Genomic DNA, 21,488 nt, shown 5'->3' on the forward strand with positions numbered 1-21,488 from the left:
TGTTCCCTGAGTTCACTGGTTGCACTATGATTTTCATTTTGGCTGCAAAACCCTATCCCCTCCTCCACCGGATACAGGGATAACAAGACTACTGGTTAGGAAACCGGAGCAGCGCTTGGCGTCTCTGGAAGGCCTAACACTGCGCAACAGACACAGTATCAGCTGCACCAGAGGAAAGGCATAAATCAGGGAATACTCCTTCCAAGGAGCCACTAAAGCATCCACTCCGACTGTGAGTGGATTCCTGGTCCTGGACATGAATCTCTTCAATTTGTTGTTGAATCTGGATGCAAACAGATCTACATCTGGGGCCCCCGAGCGTAGGCAGATTGATAAAAAAATCTCTGGAAGTAAGGACCATTCCCCCGGGAAAACATCTGTTGACGGCTCAGAAAATCAGCCTGCCAGTTCTCTATTTCTGGAATAAAAACTGCTGTCAGGCATGGCACAAATTTCTCTGCCCAAGACAGGATAATATCCACCTCTTTATGGGATGACTGACTCTTTGTGCTTCCTTGATGGTTGATATAAGTCACAGCCAAGGTATTGTCAGATTGCACTCTGACAGGGTGACCCCGAAGTCTGGGCATCCAGTATTTCAAAGCACAACTGATTGCTCAGATTTCCAGAATGTTGATGGGGAGACGGCTCTACCCAAGACCATTTCTGCTGGACAGTGGCTTTCTCCAGAACCTCTCCCCAGCTGGAGAGAGTGGCATCTGTAGTCACCACCTTCCAGGTTACTGGAAGAAAGGATTTCCCCTTCTCCAGATTTCTGGTCACCAACCACCAATTCAGACTCTGACATACTCTTGGTACCAGAGACATGGACCAGTCCAGAGACTGAACCCTTCCAGTCCATGTAGACAAGATGTTGTTCTGCAAGGGTCTGGCATGGAATTGAGCATGGGGAATTGCCTTGAATGTGGACACCATCTTCCCCAATGACTTCATGCAAAGATGTACAGAAGGATATCTCAGCCTTTACTACAGACCAAACCCGATCCTTCAGGTCTATGACCTTTCTTGTTTGTCTGTACTGTGTCCACAAGAAAACCCAGATATTCCAGAAGCTGCACTGGCTGTAATGCTGACTTTGCCAAATTCAGTATCCAACCCACACATTCTAGGAACTGTAGTGTCTGAAGGACATTTCGGCTTAGAGCCGGACCTGATCGATCTATCAGTAATAGAATGCCCAGATATCCTATTACAGATATCCCTCGGGACCTTAGAACAGTCAAAACTGGAGCTAGAATCTTTATGATCACTCTTGGAGCTGTGGCTAACTCAGAGGGCAGGGCCACAAACTACTGGTTTTCAATTGCAAAGCATAGAAACCTTTGATGAGCCTGGAATATAGGCATGTGAAGATATGCATCCTTGATGTCCATCAATGCTAGAAATTCCTCTCCCTACAGGGAGGCTATGACTGAACGAATTGACTCCATACGGAAAGTATGGACATTCAGAAACTGGTTTATGAACAGGTTTGAGTAAAAGGTTTGAGTAAAAACCCCTGAACCTTTTGTTCTCCAAAACCTCTGTTACCACTCTTTGAGCCCTCAGCTAGTCCAACGCCAGAAAGAAATCTTTTTAGGGTATCTGTCTGTGTACTTGACTTTACAAACCGAGGATGCGGGAACACTCAAAATTCCAGTTTGTACCCCTGCGAGATGGTGGAGATAACCCAGTTGTCTTGGATCTTTTTCACCCAAACCTTTGAGAACCGAAGCAGCCTTCCTCCCCCACCCACGTGAGTGGGGGTGCCCCTTCACAGAGTAGGATTAGAGAAAGACTTGGCTAATCTCTGGGCCCAGGGCTTTTTCTGACCCTGCCCTGAAGGCTTGGTTCTAGACCCAGATGGCTGAGACCGTTGTCACCGTATGGAGTTAGAAGCATTGATAGTATGAGTGCTGGGGATCATAAAAGAAGGACGCTTGCTCTTCCTTTTTACAGGTAGCAGCATTTCTGTTCATGAGGTGTCATCCAGATCATCACCAAAAAGGCGTTCTCCCTGAAAAGGGAAGCCAGCCAGTAATTACACCGACCAGCTCTTTAACCACAGGGATTCTGCGCATATGCACTGTCATCCGAGCAAACCATGACATTTGCCTTATGGAGTCCATAAGAGCATCCATTGCAAAACAAAGTGCGAGGTAGAGCTGACAGATCTTTCAGACTCTCCTTGAGAAGGAATTGTCTTGGATACTCGCGTCATATGGTCTTTCAAAGACTGACAAACTCCTATGGCCACAACTGCTGGTTGTTTTGCAGAGCCTGCAATGGCAAAGGAGGCTTTCAATAAAGATTCCAACTTTTTATCTGCTGGATCTTTAAATAACCTGGGCATTATCCACAGGACAGGTTAAACTCTTGTTAACCGAAGAAATGGCAGCATCCACAGCGGCTATATTTCATTTCTTAGTAAACAATTTCTCTATAGGATACAATAGTGAAAACCTTTTAGGAGGAGCAAAAAATCCTATCAGGATGCTCCCAATCATTATACATTTCTTGCTCCAAGAGTAGATGTATGGGAAATGTCCGAGGACTATGAGGAGGGCGCAATGAGCCTAGAGATAAGAGACTTCAGACATCTCTAAGGGAGGAAATTTGTATCCAGACCGGACCATTTCAGTAAGAGACTGAACCGACAATCTATGGGTTTGAGAGGCTGATAAAGACTCCTCTGAGCAAACCCTGCAGCGGGCCCAAAGGAGGCAGAACGCAGCGAGTTTGACAAAGAGCTACAGAGCAGACTGGCCTAATACCCAGAGCCCCACTCAAGAGAAATACTGGACCGGCTGATGGCGGACGTACAAGAATACCTGGTGGTCAAACACCAAGCAAGTCAGAGAGTCGGGGAGAGAGCTCCAACGCCTGTCCACACTACCCAGGGGAAGCCCCAGATCCCGTACCAGGCATTTAAAAGCTATACTGAAACCAACAGCGAGATAGATGATTACCTACAAGATTTCGAAAGGTTATACCACCTACAATATCAGTGCAGAGGATCGAGTACCCCTACTGGCAGGGAGACTATCTGGTCGCACAGCAGAGGCATACCGTGCTGTACCCGTCGAGGACAGTACAGACTATGCCAAGGTGAAGCAGGCCGTTCTAGCTAGGTATGCGATTACCTCAGAGGCCTACCGCCTAAAGTTCCGAGATATTAAAAAGCTCACCAGAGACACTCACACAGAATGGGCGCATCGTCTACAACGAGCGGCAAAAGGATGGTTGGAAGCCATCCAAGTCAACACCCTAGAAGACCTGTTCCAGCTAATGGTGATGGAGCAGTTCTTTAACGGGATACCCGTTCATCTGCAGAATTGGGTGCGAGATCGGAAACCCCACACTCTACAAGACGCAGCCAAGTTAGCGGATGAGTTCCAAGATACCAGGAGGGAACAGCGCACTCAACCAAGAGCAACCTATGGACCTACAGCACCAGTACCAGCCGTAACCGCAGCCGTCCCAGCATGCCCGGGGGTAAGCAATAACACCTACGCCCCCCGGTATCAGGCTCGCCCCCCGATACAATGCCACACCTGCAACCAGCAGCGACATATGCAGCGGGACTGCCCCCGCAACCGACCACGGCCCAGCTGGAATACCCTGGCACCCAACAACCGAGCAGCGGTTCATTGTGCCCAAGCGGAACCCTACAGAGTACCCGAGGTCCCAGCTTCCACCGAGGAACCTCTCGGTACGCTACATGAAGTCAACCCTATCCAAGCAGCTTCTGACAACCACCAAGGGCACCGACAAGAGGTACAGATGGAGGGGAGAAAAGTACACAGTTTGGGAGACTCTGGAGCTACTATAACGCTGGTCCGCACCCACCTAGTACCCAAGGGCAACCTCACAGGGGAGTGTGTGGCAGTACGTGTAACCGGGGGAGCGATCTACAAGATCCCCACTGCCAAGGTACATCTGAATCGGGGAGCGGGAAATAGGAATATGGAGGTGGGCATGATGAAGGATTTACCCACAGACGTTATTTTGGGCAACGACCTGGGGGAGCTGACTTCAGCTTTTGTTCCCCAATCTACCATCCATGAAGCTTATCCGGTTGTGACCCGGCAGCAGGCTCGCACCACAGCACCACCTAACCACTCTGAGGCTCAGGTAAGCAATGTGCCCCCCATGCCTAATGTCACTCCCTGGGCGTCCCCCCTAGAATTTGGGTCGGAGGTGGCCCTAGACCCTTCCTTACAGCTGTATAAAGACCGTGTAGATAAAAATCAGGCAGGGTTAGAAGGGGAAAGATACACCTGGGAAAAGGGACTCCTGTACCGCCAAGCCGAGGAGGCAATAGACAGATCGATCCCCATACCCATTAAGCAATTAATTGTTCCCCCGAAGTATAGATTGGAACTGCTGCGCATAGCGCACGACATACCCCTGTCCGGACACTTAGGGATCAGTCGTACTAAACACAGGCTAACCCAGAATTTCTTTTGGCCAGGTATCTCCCAGGATGTACGGCGATATTGCCAGACCTGTGATACCTGCCAAAGGGTGGGGAAGAGGGGTGACCGATACAAGGCCCGGCTATGGTCTCTTCCCATAATTAAGGGACCCTTTAGCCGGGTCGCAGTAGATACAATAGGCCCCTTAACTAAACCTAGCCCATCTGGCAAGAAATACGTCCTAACCGTGGTAGACTACGCCACCAGATACGCTGAGGCAGTGGCCTTGACCAATGTGCATGCAGAAATGGTAGCAGATGCCCTGATGCAAATATTCTCCCCCGTGGGATTTCCCCGGGAGATTATTTCGGATAGGGGCACTCAGTTCACCGCCGAAGTAACGCACCATCTCTGGAAGATATGTGGGGTACAACAGATCTTGAACTCCGCATATATCACCCCCAGTCCAATGGGCTCTGTGAACGTTTTAACGGCACCCTCAAACAGATGATCCGTACGTTCATGGATACCCAGAAAGACTGGGAAAGGTTCCTCCCCCACTTACTGTTTGCATACCGGGCGGTACCCCAAGAATCCACCGGATTCTCCCCTTTCGAACTTATGTTCGGAAGGAGAGTGAGGGGCCCCCTAGATTTAATCCGGGAACATTGGGAAGGAGAAGGGACCATTAATGGTACACCTATCGTACCATATGAGCTGGAGTTTAGGGAACGCCTGGAAGGCCCTGACTCAGACTGTACGCGACAACCTCCAGGTGGCCCAACAACGACAGAGCCAATGGTACGATAGGGGAGCCAGGGACCGCAGCTTTCAAGTCGGGCAAAAAGTATTAATTTTACGACCAGTCCACAAAGACAAGCTGCAGGCCTCCTGGCAGGGCCCATACAAGGTGGTAGTGTTGAGTTCATGTTAAGTTCAAATGTTAAGTTTGAGCCATGAAATAATCTACGCCAATCAGGTTTGCATTCATCTCCATATGTTTACTCAGAATATACGCCATACAGCGGGTCCACATCTTCCAACAGAAATGTGACCCAGATTATACTTTGGTTACAGCTTTTATAGTCAGTCATTACATTATAGCCTATGGCGGGCATAGGTCCAAAAAAATAGTCATACAAGATTACACAATATTTCATAATACATCCTAATTACACATATGGTCAGCTTGACCCAACAAGGGCGTAGTGACAGGTTAGTCTGACAATTAAAAAATATTGAATATGTTAGGGAAAATAACATTTTACGGTAATAAGGGCTTATTTTCATAAACATCTCTTTCCGGGAACTTTGACATATATTCATAATAAAGACAACATAACAAACAGACTCAGACTGAGTTCTAAACTATTATTTGAAAGTATATTCAGGGATTAAGAGGGGACTCTAGACTGCTATACTGTGTATGGATATATGAATATGTAATATAAAAGTCTTTAAGAGTCCTCAATATGTTCTCATATCTTGACAGTCCCTCCTGAGTTTAGAATTAATCTGTGTCTTTTCTTTTATACTTTTAAACTTCTTCTGTGTCTTTAAGTTGGTTTTCAGGTATGCCGGTAACCATCTCATGGGCCGTCTTTTTTTTTTTTTCAAATTGAATTTTTATTGAGTTTTGCATGAGAAAATAACAGTTACAATAATAGGAGAACAGGGATAAAAGAGGGGGAAGAGGGGTACGCAACACGAACACATATGCACATTTAGGATCATACAAGTTCAAAAAACAAATAATGCATAGTATTCAGTGACTATTCCTATGTGACCATGACTTCCAATAAACTTGAAATGAAGCTAATTTGCCTGACCTGAGGGCTATGAGGCGTTCATGTTCATACATGGAGTCAACATAATGTACAACGTCTGAAAGGGTCGGTACGTCTGTCTTCTTCCATCTCCTGGTTATTAGGACCCTTGCGGCCAGAAAAATGTGGGCCGCAATGGTCCTATATTGAAGAGGGAATTTGTCTATAGTGAGATTGAGGAGGGCCAAGGCTGGGTCTGGTGGAGTGAGGATGCCTGTCGTTGAGGAAACAAGACTGAACACTTGTCGCCAAAAACTCGAGAGACTCTTACAGGCCCACAGCACGTGGACAAGATTGCCCACTTGACCACAGTCTCTCCAGCATAGTGGTGAGTGTGATGGGTAGAAGGAGTTGAGTTTATAGGGGGTTAAGTACCATCTAGAGAATACCTTGTAAGAAAGTTCCCAGTGATTTGCACAGTGGGATATTGAGTGCGTGTAAAGGATCGCCTGCTGCCACTGAGGTATGTCAAAAGTTTTGTGGAGCTCCGATTCCCATTTTAACATAGAGGATGACTTTGAGAGTATCAGTTTTTGCTGAGTTGATTGGTAGAAAAGTGATGTTCCTTTAGACGCTAGGGGTCCTTTCATGAGGTGTTGCCATAGGTCAGACTGAATGTGGATAGTCAGCACTGGGTGTTTTTTAATGAAGTTGGCGATATGAAGGTGTGTATAGGCTTCAGAGGAAGGGAGATTTAAGGCAGCGAGGGATTTCAGGGTCGGACCAACCATTATTTCATCTAGCCATAGTAGGCCATTGCCCAACCATTTGTGAAGGGTCAAGTACGGGATGAGGACAGTTAGGGTTTCCAACGGAATGCGTATCGTGGTGAGTACATGTTGGGAATCTGTATGTAGTAGAGTATGTCTCCAAGCCAGGAGGGATGCTTGTGTGGTTAGTGGCATTTGGTGCAGTAGGAGAGGTTTCCAGCAGTCTGCCGATAACAGTAGGGGAAGGGAAGGAACGTTGGCCAGGGCTGTTTCAGCAAGCACCCATTGGACATCGGTAGCCGGTGCGAACCAGCAGTTGATGTGTGTCATGTGGGTCGCCACATAATAGTCATAGAGGTCTACCATGCCTAGTCTGCCCGCCCGTTTGTGTTTAGTTATTAACGACCAGGGACATCTAGGTTTCTTGTCTTGCCATACATAGCGATTAAAGAGTGATTGGAGAGTTGATATGTAGGATTTGGCAATAGGAATTGTCAGCGTTCTGAAAATATATAAAATTTTTGGGAGAACCATCATCTTCAAGGCAGCTATCCTGCCCATCCAAGATAATTCCTTATAAGCTTTTTGGGAGAGGATGCCCATCACTTCCTGAGTCAGGGGTTTCAGGTTTGCAGAAACCACATCCTTTAAGGATGGGGTCAGCCGCAAACCCAAGTACGGGATGGCTTCGGAGGTCCAGCTGTAGGGAAGTGTTTTTTCCAAGTGGGATCTGGTGGATACGTGGGAGCCTAAGTCTAGGACAAGGGATTTATGGAAATTAACTTTGTAGTAGGATATTTTGCTGAAGGATTCCAATGTTTTATGGGCAAAGTGGAGCGAAACAATAGGGTTGGTAAGGGATAGGATGACGTCATCCGCAAATAAGCTAATGACGTGGGAAGAGCCGCGGAGTTTGAAACCAACTATATGAGGATTGGAAAGGACAGCTTCTGCCAATGGTTCGATCATGAGGTTGAATATCGTGGGGGATAAGGGGCACCCTTGTCTAGTCCCATTGCTAATGGAAAAGGAACGAGATAGCATTCCCGAGGTGTAGACTTGGGCCGAGGGCGAGGAATATAGGGCTAGGATTGCATTTAGAATCATGCCACTGAAGCCAAATTTGCGCAATGCGAGTGTCATGTAAGACCAATGGACCCTATCAAACGCCTTCTCTGCGTCTATAGAGAGAAGCAGAGAAGGTGTTTTTGAGGAGTTAGCGTGGTGGATCAGGTTCAATATCCTCCTGGTGGCATCACAGGCTTGCCGGCCTTTCATAAAGCCCAACTGGTCAGACCTGACCAATGATGGCATCAGGGACGACATTCTGTTCGCTAGTAGTTTCGCATATATTTTAACGTCTACGTTTAATAAAGATATGGGGCGAAAATTTGCAGGAGTGTCCGAGGGCTTCCCCGGTTTGGGAAGGGTAACTATGTGTGCTGTTAAGAATTCTTTAGGAGGGGATGAGGATGATGCAAAGGCCTGAAAAAGTTTCAAAAGGTATGGAGAGAGGACAGGGGCCATGGACTTGTAGTATGCGTTGGAAAAGCCGTCGGGGCCGGGGGCTTTATCTCTCGGGAGGGATTTGATGGTTTTGTGAATTTCTTCAACTGTGAATGGGGTATTCAGAGTGTCTAGTTGTGAAGTTGTGAGGGAGGGGAGGCGGATGGTTGCTAGAAAGTTGGTAATGTCTGTTTCTGTGGGCTGGAAAGTGCTACTGTCATCTTTCAAGTTATAAAGTGCACTGTAGTAGTCGGCAAACGCGTTGGCTATATCTTGTGGGTTGTGCAATTTGGTCTTGGAGAATGGGTGCACAATAAATGGGATTTTAGCTTTCAAAGCGTGTGTCTTCAGTTTAGACGCTAGAAATTTACCCGCCTTGTTCTGGAGGTGGTAGTGATTGAGTTTAAGGGAGCGTAACATGTTGTCGTGGTCACGAATGAGCAGCAACCGTAAGTTTGCCCTCAATCGCGTCAGTTGGTCCGTCCTACATGTAGTGTTGTCTGCTTTGTTTAGTGTTTCTAGTTTATGAATCTCAGAGAGAAGAGAAGACAAGGCCTGTTGGTGTTTCTTTTTTTCCCTGGCCCCCAGTTGTATTAAGATACCTCTCATAAACGCCTTATGGGTACTCCAGAGGGTTACATCAGAGACATCCCCGGTGTCATTCTCCGAAAAGAACTGTTCCAGGTGAGTTTGTACATGTTTGGACAATTCTGGATCCTGGACCAACCTATTGTTGCACCTCCAGATACGGATAGGGGGGATGGAGCGGCCAAGATCCAGAACAGTCACCACAGCGGCATGGTCCGACCAGGTGATATCCTGGATGTCAACAGAAGTCACCCTCTGGAGAAGCCACTTGTCCAATAGATATAGGTCGATTCTGGAATACGTTCTATGTCTATGAGAGAAGAAGGTAAAATCACGTTCAGTAGCATGAAAACATCGCCAGCTGTCGTAGAGATCCGAGGAGTGCAGGAGTCCGCGCAAAGAAAGGGCGCGCCCCCTGCCCCCCACAGATGAGTCCAGGACAGGATCAGGGACAACATTAAAGTCCCCACAAATTAACAAGTTCCCCCTGCTCACCTTAGAGACCTTCTTGAAAAGAGATCGCGGGCAGTGGGAGCGTAGAGGGATACCACAGTCATCAACATTTTGTCAATTGAGCAAATCAGAATTATATGTCTACCATCCTCGTCGATATGCGATTCATGCAACGCAAAGTCCACGGATTCTCTAACAGCTAAAAGAATGCCCCGCTTTTAACGGTAGCAGAGGAGAGAAAAATATGAGGAAAAGCAGGGTGGCAGCAGTACGGTGTAGCGTCCTTTTTGAAGTGCGTTTCCTGAATGGTCAAGACGTCGACTTGTTGTTTAACGGCTTCCTTCCACATAGTCCTTCTTTTCGCCGGATGATTAAGTCCGTTGGCATTTAGAGTCAGAAGCTTAAGTCCCATCTGTGTTCCATGGATAGGGAGATATGAGAGTAGTTGCACACGTCTTATAGGAAATTGGAGAGTTGTAGCTATGTTCGGCCAGGTTGGTAGAATCGGTTGTACGGGGTAGAAGGAAAGTCATGGAAGAGGGTGTTGGCACGAAACCAGGGTAGTAGAAACTGCCGAGTGTGTGTTTCAGTATGTTCCAGTGCGTAGGATATAAGTTGGTTGCAGTACCCAAGACAAACTGGGAGGGGGAGGGGTAGTGGGTTCCAACAAGGGATGTAAAAAGGAGAAGGCCCCAAAGAAAAAGGGCTTCGAGCAGCCGGAGCTGTGACATGTTAAGGGGGGTGATGGAGCAAATGCTCAAAAAGGTGGGGAAGAGATAGTAGGACGGTGAAAGTTCAACAAAGAACCAGGGTTATCTTGACAAAAATCTGTGTTGATGTAAGCATTCAGGGGGTTTCCGAGGATGGAAGTTGAGGTCTGGAGCGCTCTTCAGGTCTCGGAGGCGGATGACGGTCATGGTGGAAGCGATCAGGTGGTGGGCGGGATGCAGGGAGGATGCTCCACGAAGTGAGGAGGGAGATTCCCTCTTCTATGGAACGAATCACCGAGTTCACCCCATCTCGAGTAACTATCAAAGTAGCCGGATATTTCCACTTGTATGGAATATTATGGTTACGAAGGGCTTTGGTCACCGTAGCAAGATTTTGGCGACGTTGCATGGTATGTTGGGAATAGTCAGGGAAGATCTGGACACCCCTGGCTTTATCCGGCAGGGAATCAGTTTTCCTGAAGACTTCCAGAATTTTCTCCTTAACTTGGAAGAAATGTATTCTTAATAAAACATCTCTGGGTGCCTCTTTGGGAATGTGAGAAGGTTTCGGAATACGGTGGATGCGGTCAATGGTCAAGTCCGCCTGTGACAGATTTGGAACTGCTGCCAGGAAAATGTACTTAACAAAGTGGGGTAGTTGAGCCTGACTTACACTTTCTGGTACGCCCCGCACTTTGAGGTTGTTGCAACGGGAGCGGTCTTCCAGGTCAGCAACTTTTGATTTGAGCCATTGCAGCTCGTCAGCATGGTCAGCATGAGCATCCACCATATTGTTGAATGATTGGGCACAGGCTGTAAGCTGTTCTTCCACGTGAGTAACTCTGTTATTTAAAGCATGGACTTCAGCCCTGCAATGTTTAATACCTTGCCAGAGGTCGGCGTGTAGTGAGGACTTTAGAGACATGAGCATGTCCTTGAGTGTAACATCGGAAATGGGTTGCCCTGTAGTAGGGAATGAAGCTATTGGGTCCGGGGTACCCGTGTCCATGTTATGAGTGGGGTCCCCTGCATCTCCCCCTGGCCATGAGGCATATGCGTCCTCCTCACCAGTGTCCCTCCTTGGTCTAGATTTTGCAGGGCTGTTTAGGGGTGTAAGAGGCTCAGGAGCCAGTGTGTCTGCTGCAGATATTTTGAGGCCCTCCTGGGAAGCCAGGTGCTGTTTCAGCTGGGATGAGGAAGATGGGTCTTTGGCAGCATTGGAAGCCCCGGGGATCATTGAGTGGAAAAAAAATTGTAGCTTCTTGGGCTGAGGGGTCTCGCGGCGGCGGCGGCGAGACATGGCTGGGGGTGAGGGCAGTGGCGCTCTATGAGGGACTCCTGAACTTGTTAAACCCTGGTCCTGGTGGGTATAGTCTTTTACATGCGGCCTACGGCCGTTGCGAACTCACCCGACTCCTATTCCGGGATCGGCCGCCGAGCGGTACTCAAGGCCGCGGCTTCTGTGCTTTAGGTAGGCCGCAAACGGCCGTGCGGGTAGCCAACGAGTAGCTCGGCAAGAGTGGCCTCAATCGATGCTCTGGGGAGCGGGCAGTCCAGCCGAAGTAGAATCGGAGCTTGGGGTGTGAGGATGGCGGAGATATCCGCGATGGAGCAAGGCAAGAAGCGGAGCTCTGCGAGAAGGCGTCCGCTCGGTCACACGTCCAGGACACGCCCCCTCATGGGCCGTCTTTATGCGAGACCTCGAGAGCTCAAAAGAACCAGTATTAGTACAATCATCACAAGTATTTGAAGTCATTTTTAAGCAGCATTTGCATAGCATTGGTACACATTTGATTATGAGGAGTATCAACACTATAATTCCAACAATATACAGTACAGGATACCATGCAATATACCTGTGAACCACCCTCCAATACCAGTAAACCAGTTGACAGGTTTTAGCCAAGAGAGTCAACTTTCCCAGCTACCTCCAATCCAAGCGGTTTCGGTATGTTCCTTACGAAAATAAAGCTTTAATTGCTGCGCCCTTTCTACATGTGAAATGATTGCATCTTCTGCTTTTGTATCATTTCCTATGTAATTGCAGCATGAGGTTTCCACTATGGTACACATTCCTCCCTGACTAGCAGTAAGGTAATCCAACACCAGCCGGTGTTGCAAAACCTCCTTTTTAATCATTTTTAATTCAGTGGCCATTAATATGAAATTTCTGTCATACAGAGCAATTATGTTAAACCATTAAATCAGCTAAATCTATAATAAAACTGAAAGCTTTTTTAATACAACATCTATTCACCCAAGGTATAGAAAATATTGGTCTTATCTCTCTATCATGGGACTCAATATCAGTATCATCATCATTTCTTTCCCTGGGCCTATATTTTGAGTTGGGATAGGTGTTGGTATTTCAAGATTAGTCTCTTCTTCAGTGTCATCTTTAGTCTCCTCATTTCTGCTAGTATCATCTCCCACTTGTCCGGGGGTAACTTGTACTGGAATGTCCTGCTCGGTAAGGGCTCTTTTGAAGAAATGGGCAGGGATTTTATGCAATTATGTATCTTTAACCACTTGCCGACCGCCGCACGACTATCTACGTCGGCGGTCAGCCCCTCACAGGCAAAGTGACGTAGGGCTACGTCACTAGCTTGTGAGGGTCTAGGGAGCAAGCGCGCGCCCCCGGAGGCGCGCTCCCGCTCCCGAGTGGTCACGGACCCCCCCGCGCGTGTGACCGGCGGACCCGATGTCCGCCGGCCACTCTGCGATCGGCGGGGGAGAGGGAGAAAGTCAGGCAGCTTGTGTAAACAAGCTGCCTGTCATTCTCCTCGCTGTATGAGAGCTGATCATCTGGATCTACTATGTAGATCCGTTGATCACTCTGCATACAGCTGAAGCCCCAGCCAATCACAGTTAGAATCACGCCCCTAGGGACACACACAGCCCCTCCCTCTCAAATAAAGTTAACCCCTTTACTACCAGTGTATTTTTACAGTAACAGTGCATATGTATAGCACTGATTACTGTAGAAATGTCACTGGTAACCCCAAAATTGTCAAAAATGTCAGTCAAGGGTCCGATCTGTCCGCCGCAATGTCGCAGTACCGCAAAAAAAATCGCAGATCGCCGCCATTACGCGTTAAAAAAAAAAACAACAAAAATGACAAAAATCTTTCCCTTAGTTAGTAAACGCAATAACTTTTGCGCAAACCAATCAAAATACGCTTTTTGCGATTTTTTTTACCAAACATAGGTAGCATAAAACAAATTGGCCGAAAATTTTAAAAAATTTTGATTTTTACATTTTTTTTGGGGGAATTTCATATAAAAAAAAGGGAAAAATATTGCTATTTTTGCAAAATGGACGCTCTTTTTTTGTTTATAGCGCGTGATCAAAAAATCGCACAGGTGATCAAATAACGCCAAAAGAAAGCTCTGTTTGTGGGAAAAAAAGGACGCCAAATTCGTTTAGGTACAGCGTCGCACGACCGCGCAATTCTCCGTTAAAGTCACGCAGTGCCGAATCGCAAAATACCCCCTGGTCGGAATGGGGGTAAAATCTTCCGGGGCTTAAGTGGTTAAACTCATTGTCACTCATATACCATGTAGCAGGCACATTAATAACTTCAAATTATTCTGGCGGGAATGTTGGCGATGTGTGAAATCATGTAATTCCTGATATCGATCTGTACTCCACATAAAATCTTTACCATCAAACCAATACCTGACATCCGCATTATCCATGCACTGAGAGTCTCCAATCACTCGATCAGTATTCTTGAAACCTTTCTCAAGTAGTTCTGGCGGATAAATGCGGGTAAAGTTAATACATACTGCTGGTATTCTCATTGGGGCATTGGTAAATAGTAGTAGTGAAATGGCCTTGTCAACCATATTAGCACTGATATCACAAAAATGAGCACTGTCTTCTATCTCAGCTAGGGTACTGGGTATACCTAGTAAGGGCAAAGTCTTGTGTGAGATAGGTGAATGTGTGCATATCCAACACTTAGTGATTTCCAACTTCTTGGCAGCTTGCAACTGCATAGCCATAAAGGAGTTATAGAAGGGTTCTCCCAGTTTAGCATGTAAGTCTCTCTTCAGCCTTTGCTCAACTCCAGACTCTGGGGTAATGTGTAACTTTTTAGTCATTACAGTAGCATTGAGTAAAAAGGTATCATGCGTTTCACCTTTTTTATCATGTGAGTACTTTCATACATCATGACTGTGATCCACACCGAGGCTCCTCCACTCAGGATAATTCCTCAGAGATGCATATCAGCTCTAGGTAATGTAAGAGACATTCTTCCATATTCATAGTCTTCTGGCTCGAGCCCGAGTCAATAATGGAGATGACCTAGGCGGTAAAGGTACAGGAAAGTCCTTGCCAGCAGTACACTGGCTTGTATGTTTGTTCAAAGCTACTGCTTTCTTACAATGGGAACCATGCACCCAATACTTGTAGTCCTTTAGCTTTACAGCTGTGGGAGACACAAAAATAATCTGGAACGGTCCCTTCCACTTAGGGGACAGAGTAGTCCTGGGGGTGTGATTCTTGATGTACACCCACTCTCCAGAATTTAGTCCATGAGTCTTTTCACTTAGGTCCACTGGTTGTCCTGCTTTGGAAAAAGTATCATAAAACACGTTTGTGTTAAAGTCTTAAAGTCACTGTTTCTGATGTTACAGAAGCTGTAGGAAGTCTTTTAGGAGGGCGCCCAAACAATACATCTTCTCCTTAGGGGTAGTCCTGATAGTTGCTAGGGCTATGTGCAATGCTTCTACCCATGTGCTCTTTCCATTAGTAGTCATCTTGGCCAGATACTTTTTTACGGTTTGCTTACTGCATTCCACCATCCCACTAACCTGTGGTCTATATGTGGTGTGTAACTGTTGTTTCAGACCTAAGATATCTACTACCTCTGCTATTAGTTTTTTATCAAAGTGTGTACCTCTGTCTGAAGAGATCACAGCTCCCATACCAAACCTAGGAATCAATTCTCTAGTAAGACACTTAACAATATTCGCAAACTAAAAGATACTTGAATCGGCCACAAGGGGGCATATCTGAGAAGTCAATCTGCACAAATTTGAAACGGCTCCTCAGTATGCAGAATGTGTTTCAAAGGGGTAGGTACTGGTTTACCTATGTTATGCATTTGACATACAGCACATTCATTAACTTGTTTAGCAGCATATGTGTAAAAACCTGGTGCCCACCACTGTTTGTTCACAACCCGACATATCCCTCCTGTTGAGACATGGCAAGGCCCATGGCTCAAGGCAAACAATGAAGGAAAAAGAGTCAGTGGAGCAATCAGCTTGTCATTTGACCTCCACAGACCATCTTGTCCACAAACAGCTCCTTTGACAGACCAAGTGGATCGGCGGGGTGAATTCTCCTGTAGGGCCTTGACAACCCCATGGTCTTCTTGAAGATTTGTGACCAAAAATGTAGGGACTACATGTGGATGATAAGAGTGAATAGCTTCTTTTGCATATTTATCAGCCAAAATATTTCCAACCGACAAACTGTCATTAAATCCAGTATGTGCTTTACATTTAATTACTGTTACTTTAAGAGGCGATTGGACTGCAAACAACAGTCTGACAATTAACTCTTTGTGTTGAATGGGTGTTCCTGTTGCTATCAGGTAACCCCTTTCCTGCCATAATTGTGCAAAGCTGTGCAATATACCCACAGCATAAGCAGAATCACTGTAGATATTTACTGTATCTCATTCTGCTAGCTCCAATGCAACACAGAGAGCTGTAAGTTCCTTAGCCTGTGCTGACTTTAGCAGAATTTCAGTATGCAGTAGTCGGCTCTCACGTTTACTACCACACAAGCATCTAATGTTAACCCATCAGGTCGTCTGAGGGATGAGCCATCTACCAACAAGTCTGCACATACAGGCAGACCAGCAATGTATTCATCCTGAAGATCAGATTTGGGTTTTGTTACTTCATCAATAGAGGCAGCAGAATCATGTATTAGGTATTCAGAATCATCAATTTCCTCACTGTCAGCTTCCGGTAAAAAAGTAGCCGGATTCACAGTCGTGCAGCGCTGAATTTTGAGATTGGAAGCTGATAACAAAATCTAATGATAATGTGTTATACTCTGTACTGAGAAGTGTTTAGTATAGTTTAGTATAGGCAGTATTTAACATAGCCTCCAAATCATGGGGGCACATCAAATACAAAGTGTTACCCAATACAATGTCTACAGTTTTTTTTCCAACCCGTAGGGCAGCCGCCGCTACTGCTTTTAGACATCCAGGTAGCCCTCTGGCAATGCTGTCCAATGGGTAATTGTAGTACCCCACTGGGCGATGTCTGGCACAGAAGGGTTGCATTAACACCCCGTTCGCATGTCCATTTATTTCTGTGCAAAATAAATAGAAATCTTTGCTATAGTCTGACAAACCAAGACTGGGCACTGTTAGCAAAGATTGCTTGATTTGTTTAAATGCTTCCATAACTGAAGGGGTTAACTCTTCTAAAGTGAATTTATAATTGCTTTTTGTTTGTCCCTTTAATAATTCCTGTAGGGGTCCTACAATGCCCCTCTTTGGATCTCCAGTTCTCCCTTTTGGCCTGACGGGGGATAAGGGGGTTCCGTCACCTGTACTGTATAAACCAGCATTCCCTTGGGTTTAATAACCTTTTTTTAACCTCAGGGACTTGCATTTTCATTATTTTAGTTTTTTCCTTTCTCTCTATTTTTTCCTTTCTTTTTGTAACACTTCACAAGCTATCTGTGCTATGTCAACCAACTCAGGGACAGGTTTAATTCTCCAGCCCGCTATGCAGAGCTCCATTTTCTTTTCTAATCTCAGACAACAATCCACTTACAAAAATATTTATTACTTTAGGTTGTTTCATGTCATCTTCACTTTCAGTCACCCAATCACTGTGCTTCTATATCGCATCTTTGAATCTATTCCAATAGTTCAACATATCCTCACCTTCCTTCTAAACAACATCCAATAACATTTGCATATCCTGTCCTTTATCAAACATACTTGTTACCGATTCCTTTAGAATTTCATTGTATCAATCTTTGTTTCATACGTATTTTGGCCATCTGCCTGTATCCTCAATATCCCTTATTCATGCATACTTATTTATTTATTTATTTACTGCAAATGTGTTCCATACATACACATATTTTTTCCTCAGGTACTGCTCAATCAATCAAAATTCACATATCTATATATGTAGCTTGCTGAGTTTTCTCCATTCACATCAACCTTTTATACCATTTCTTTAAGACACTTGGCAATGTTTGGGAGATTTTCTACAATTGCCCTAATTTCTTGGCGTTTCTAAGGGACATACACTTTCCCTATCCTTGCTGTATACTAACCCCCATCACCTATTTTTAAGGGCATTTCTACACCAGGTCAGTTACCCAGACTGAAAACCAAGAAACGAAGATGGCTTTGTCTTCTCGTCCACTAGAACGCTAAAAAAAACACATTACTTCACTGTAAAAGTGGGTAGCATCGGATGATATGGCCGCCAGTAGAGATGGCACATCAGATACCACTTGTATGCTAAAATCAGATAAAACTATAAAACTAAAACATTTTTTTGGCTCCGTGCCAAACTTACAAAAAAAAAAACTTTCTTCTTTTTTTTTTTTTTGTGTCATTTTTACAAAAAACCTGACCAGAAGTTCCCCTCCTTCAATAGAGGACACCCCTAAAATACCATTCAAAAACTATAATCGGATAAAAAGTTAATCTGATTTGAAACTTTTGGCTCGGTGCCAACAGGGTCCAATGGTCACACTAATTGCGGTAACCCTTTATATCCAAATATAAATTCCATAACTATAACGGGAACGAAGATTTTTATTGTTGAACCAACTCTTGGCAAGTAGCCAATTTTCAAAATTTTGCAGCAGAGCTCCCTTTCATACAGGGACTTATGAGCAAAATGTAAATTCTCATTATCTATATTTCTATATATAAAAAATAACCTCAAAGTGTCCTGACAACTATGGCGAACTACGTTTTCCCTGATAAAACAGTTTCTATTACTCTTCCTCATCTATTTGTTAAAGCAGCTTTTTCTGGACACATTTTATAGGGGGGGGGGGGGCTTCACCTATATATTTTCTTCTTCCCGTACTGCTAGACATTTAATTCCCCCACAATCAGACATTTTTAAAATAGCAAGTTGAACAAGGCATCAATTTTTAGGCGTACTCAAAATAGCCCTCTGGTGGCCACCATTTAGAGGGATCCTCTTCATACGCTTTTTTAGTAATCTTGCACCATTTTACATGATGTTTGAGGGCGTCTGCATCACCACTCACCATCATCTTAACGATGGGTGCACCTGAATGCAATTTAGCAACATTTAAGCCTGTTTTCTTGGCTATTTTTAATACATTTTTGCTTTAGTTTTTTTAAGCCCTAAGTCATTCATAATGGGCAAAACATTCTTATCAATTAAATTTTCCATTTTATTATTTCTCATTACCACTTTAAGAAATGACAATATTTGGAGATTCCGGGATCAAGAACTTCGTTTTTTTATCACAACAGCTGCGTACCAATCAGCCACCAGGTACTTTATCATTACGACATGTCTTAATCTGTTCTATACTCGTTTGAACGTCTTCTAAACGAGTGAATATAGGCTAGTCTTTCTCTGACTCCCTAATCCAAAGAACACTCAGCAGGTCATACAGACACTGGGGTTTAAGGCAATACCTGCCCTCCACATTTGTCTTTCAACACCACACACACACAATCCAGAAAATAGTAGTATCTCTGCTTAAATCGTCCCTTATATATATATATATATATATATATATATATTGTCATTTCTTGTAATAAAGAGAATTAAAGAAATATTTTTTAGAAAATAATATTTTTCATACACAGTATTTCCTATTGGTACCATTTAATAATCTCAGTAACCATACACAGACAGAATGCAATTAAATTCAAAGGATTCATGTAACCTTTCGTAGCCGCACCAAACCGGCATACCACCACACATCAGAAAAAGACAATTTCATCATGAGAAATAAAAATGTTTTCTCACCTGAGGCCTCTGTGCTGTCCCTCCTATTGTGGGGTGCTCACCGGCGGTTTGAGATGCAGTCAGAAAGACACGGTTCAAGGGTCACCAAATGTTGAGTTCATGTTAAGTTCAAATGTTAAGTTTGAGCCATGAAATAATCTACGCCAATCAGGTTTGCATTCGTCTCCATATGTTTACTCAGAATATACGCCATACAGCGGGTCCACATCTTCCAACAGAAATGTGACCCAGATTATACTTTGGTTACAGCTTTTATAGTCAGTCATTACATTATAGCCTATGGCGGGCATAGGTCCAAAAACATAGTCAATACAAGATTACACAATATTTCATAATACATCCTAATTACACATACGGTCAGCTTGACCATACAAGGGAGTAGTGACAGGTTAGTCTGACAATTAAAAAATATTGAATATGTTAGGGAAAATAACATTTTATGGTAATAAGGGCTTATTTTCATAAACATCTCTTTCCAGGAACTTAGGGAAGTTCCTTTGGCAGAACATCTCATGTTATACTTTGACATATATTCATAATAAAGACAACATAACAAACAGACTCAGACTGAGTTCTAAACTATTATTTGAAAGTATATTCAGGGATTAAGAGGGGACTCTAGACTGCTATACTGAGTATGGATATATGAATATGTAATATAAAAGTCTTTAAGAGTCCTCAATATGTTCTCATATCTCGACAGTAGAACAAATATGTGATACCACCTATGTGATCGGTCCAGTCACAGGCATAGGAGCCAAACGCATGCTCCACGTAAACATGCTCAAAACCTACCAGGAACGTACCGAAGAGGTAATGGCAATTTGCGCATCCGCAGCTGAGGATTTTGATAATCTACCTCTCCCCGACCTCCTAGATCAGGAGGGCCGGAGTGGAGATCTGGAAGAAGTACAGTTAGGAGAGCGACTAAGCGCACAGGAGCGTACCCAAGCTCAAAGTCTAATTCGGGAAAAGGGGGCCACTTTCTCGAACTTACCCGGGTACACCCCGTTGGCCACACACAAGGTCGAAACCTTAGAACAGACACCCCTTCGCCAAACCCCCTACCGCATCCTAGAATCAGTAAAAGAGGGTATGTGGAAGGAAATTGCAGAGATGCTAAAGCTAGGAGTGATAGAGCCCTCTGATAGCCCTTGGGCCTCTCCAGTAGTGCTAGTGCCGAAACGGGACGGAACGACCCGTTTCTGCGTAGACTACCGGAGGCTCAACGACAAAACCACCTCCGATGCCTACCCTATGCCCCGGATAGACGAGCTCCTTGATAAAATGGCAAGGGGCCATTACCTCACCACAATAGATCGGTGCAAAGGGTACTGGCAAATTCCACTAGCCGAGGACGCCATTCCTAAATCGGCGTTTGTCACCCCGTTTGGTTTGTACCAATTCAAAGTTATGCCATTCGGGATGAAGAACGCCCCAGCTACCTTTCAGAGGATGGTGGATCAGCTACTGGATGGGTGTCAGGAGTACGCTTGCGCTTACTTAGACAATATCGCCATTTTTAGCTGCTCCTGGCCGGAACATCTGACCCACATAGGAGCCATACTAGACAGAATTAGGGAGGCAGGATTGACCCTCAAACCCAGCAAATGCCACATAGGGATGGCTGAGGTTCAGTACTTAGGGCACCGGGTAGGAAGCGGTCAACAGAAGCCCGAGCCTGCTAAGATAGAGGCTGTCGCCAAGTGGCCAACCCCCTGCACCAAGACACAAGTTTTAGCGTTCCTAGGTACCGCAGGGTAGTATCGTAAATTCATACCCAACTACAGCACCCTGGCCAAACCCCTCACTGATTTAACTCGCAAAAATCTTCCAAAGATAGTAGCCTGGGCCCCAGAGTGTGAACAGGCATTCCAACAGCTCAAAACGGCACTTGTTAACTCTCCTGTACTTTCTGCTCCCGACCCAACTAAACGATTTTTCGTTCATACAGACGCTTCTATGTTTGGATTGGGAGCAGTACTGAGCCAAGTCGGAGCGGATGGCGGCGAGCACCCAGTGGCTTATCTAAGCAGGAAACTTTTACCCCGGGAAGTGAGCTACGCCGCCATTGAAAAGGAGTGCCTGGCTGTGGTGTGGGCCCTCAAGAAGCTACAACCCTATTTATATGGGCAATCTTTCTCTTTACTCATGGATCACAACCCGTTGGTGTGGCTAAACAGGGTGTCAGGAGACAATGCCAGGCTGCTGCACTTGAGTTTGGCGTTGCAGCCTTTTGACTTTACCATCCACTAC

General features: G+C 45.2%; 1 pseudogene across 1 annotated transcript; it reads left to right on the forward strand.

Annotated features, from left to right (window-relative positions):
• Nucleotides 1-256: 256 nt before the first annotated feature.
• Nucleotides 257-21,219, forward strand: LOC309566888 (annotated as a pseudogene). The gene is made up of 3 exons: nucleotides 257-350; nucleotides 2,710-4,134; nucleotides 21,187-21,219. The product of its transcript is annotated as an uncharacterized misc_RNA (transcript).
• The last annotated feature ends 269 nt before the right edge of the window (nucleotides 21,220-21,488 follow it).

The sequence above is a fragment of the Pelophylax lessonae genome (genome assembly GCF_965119305.1).
Source record: "Pelophylax lessonae genome assembly, chromosome: 1".
Classification (NCBI taxonomy): Eukaryota; Metazoa; Chordata; class Amphibia; order Anura; family Ranidae; genus Pelophylax; species Pelophylax lessonae.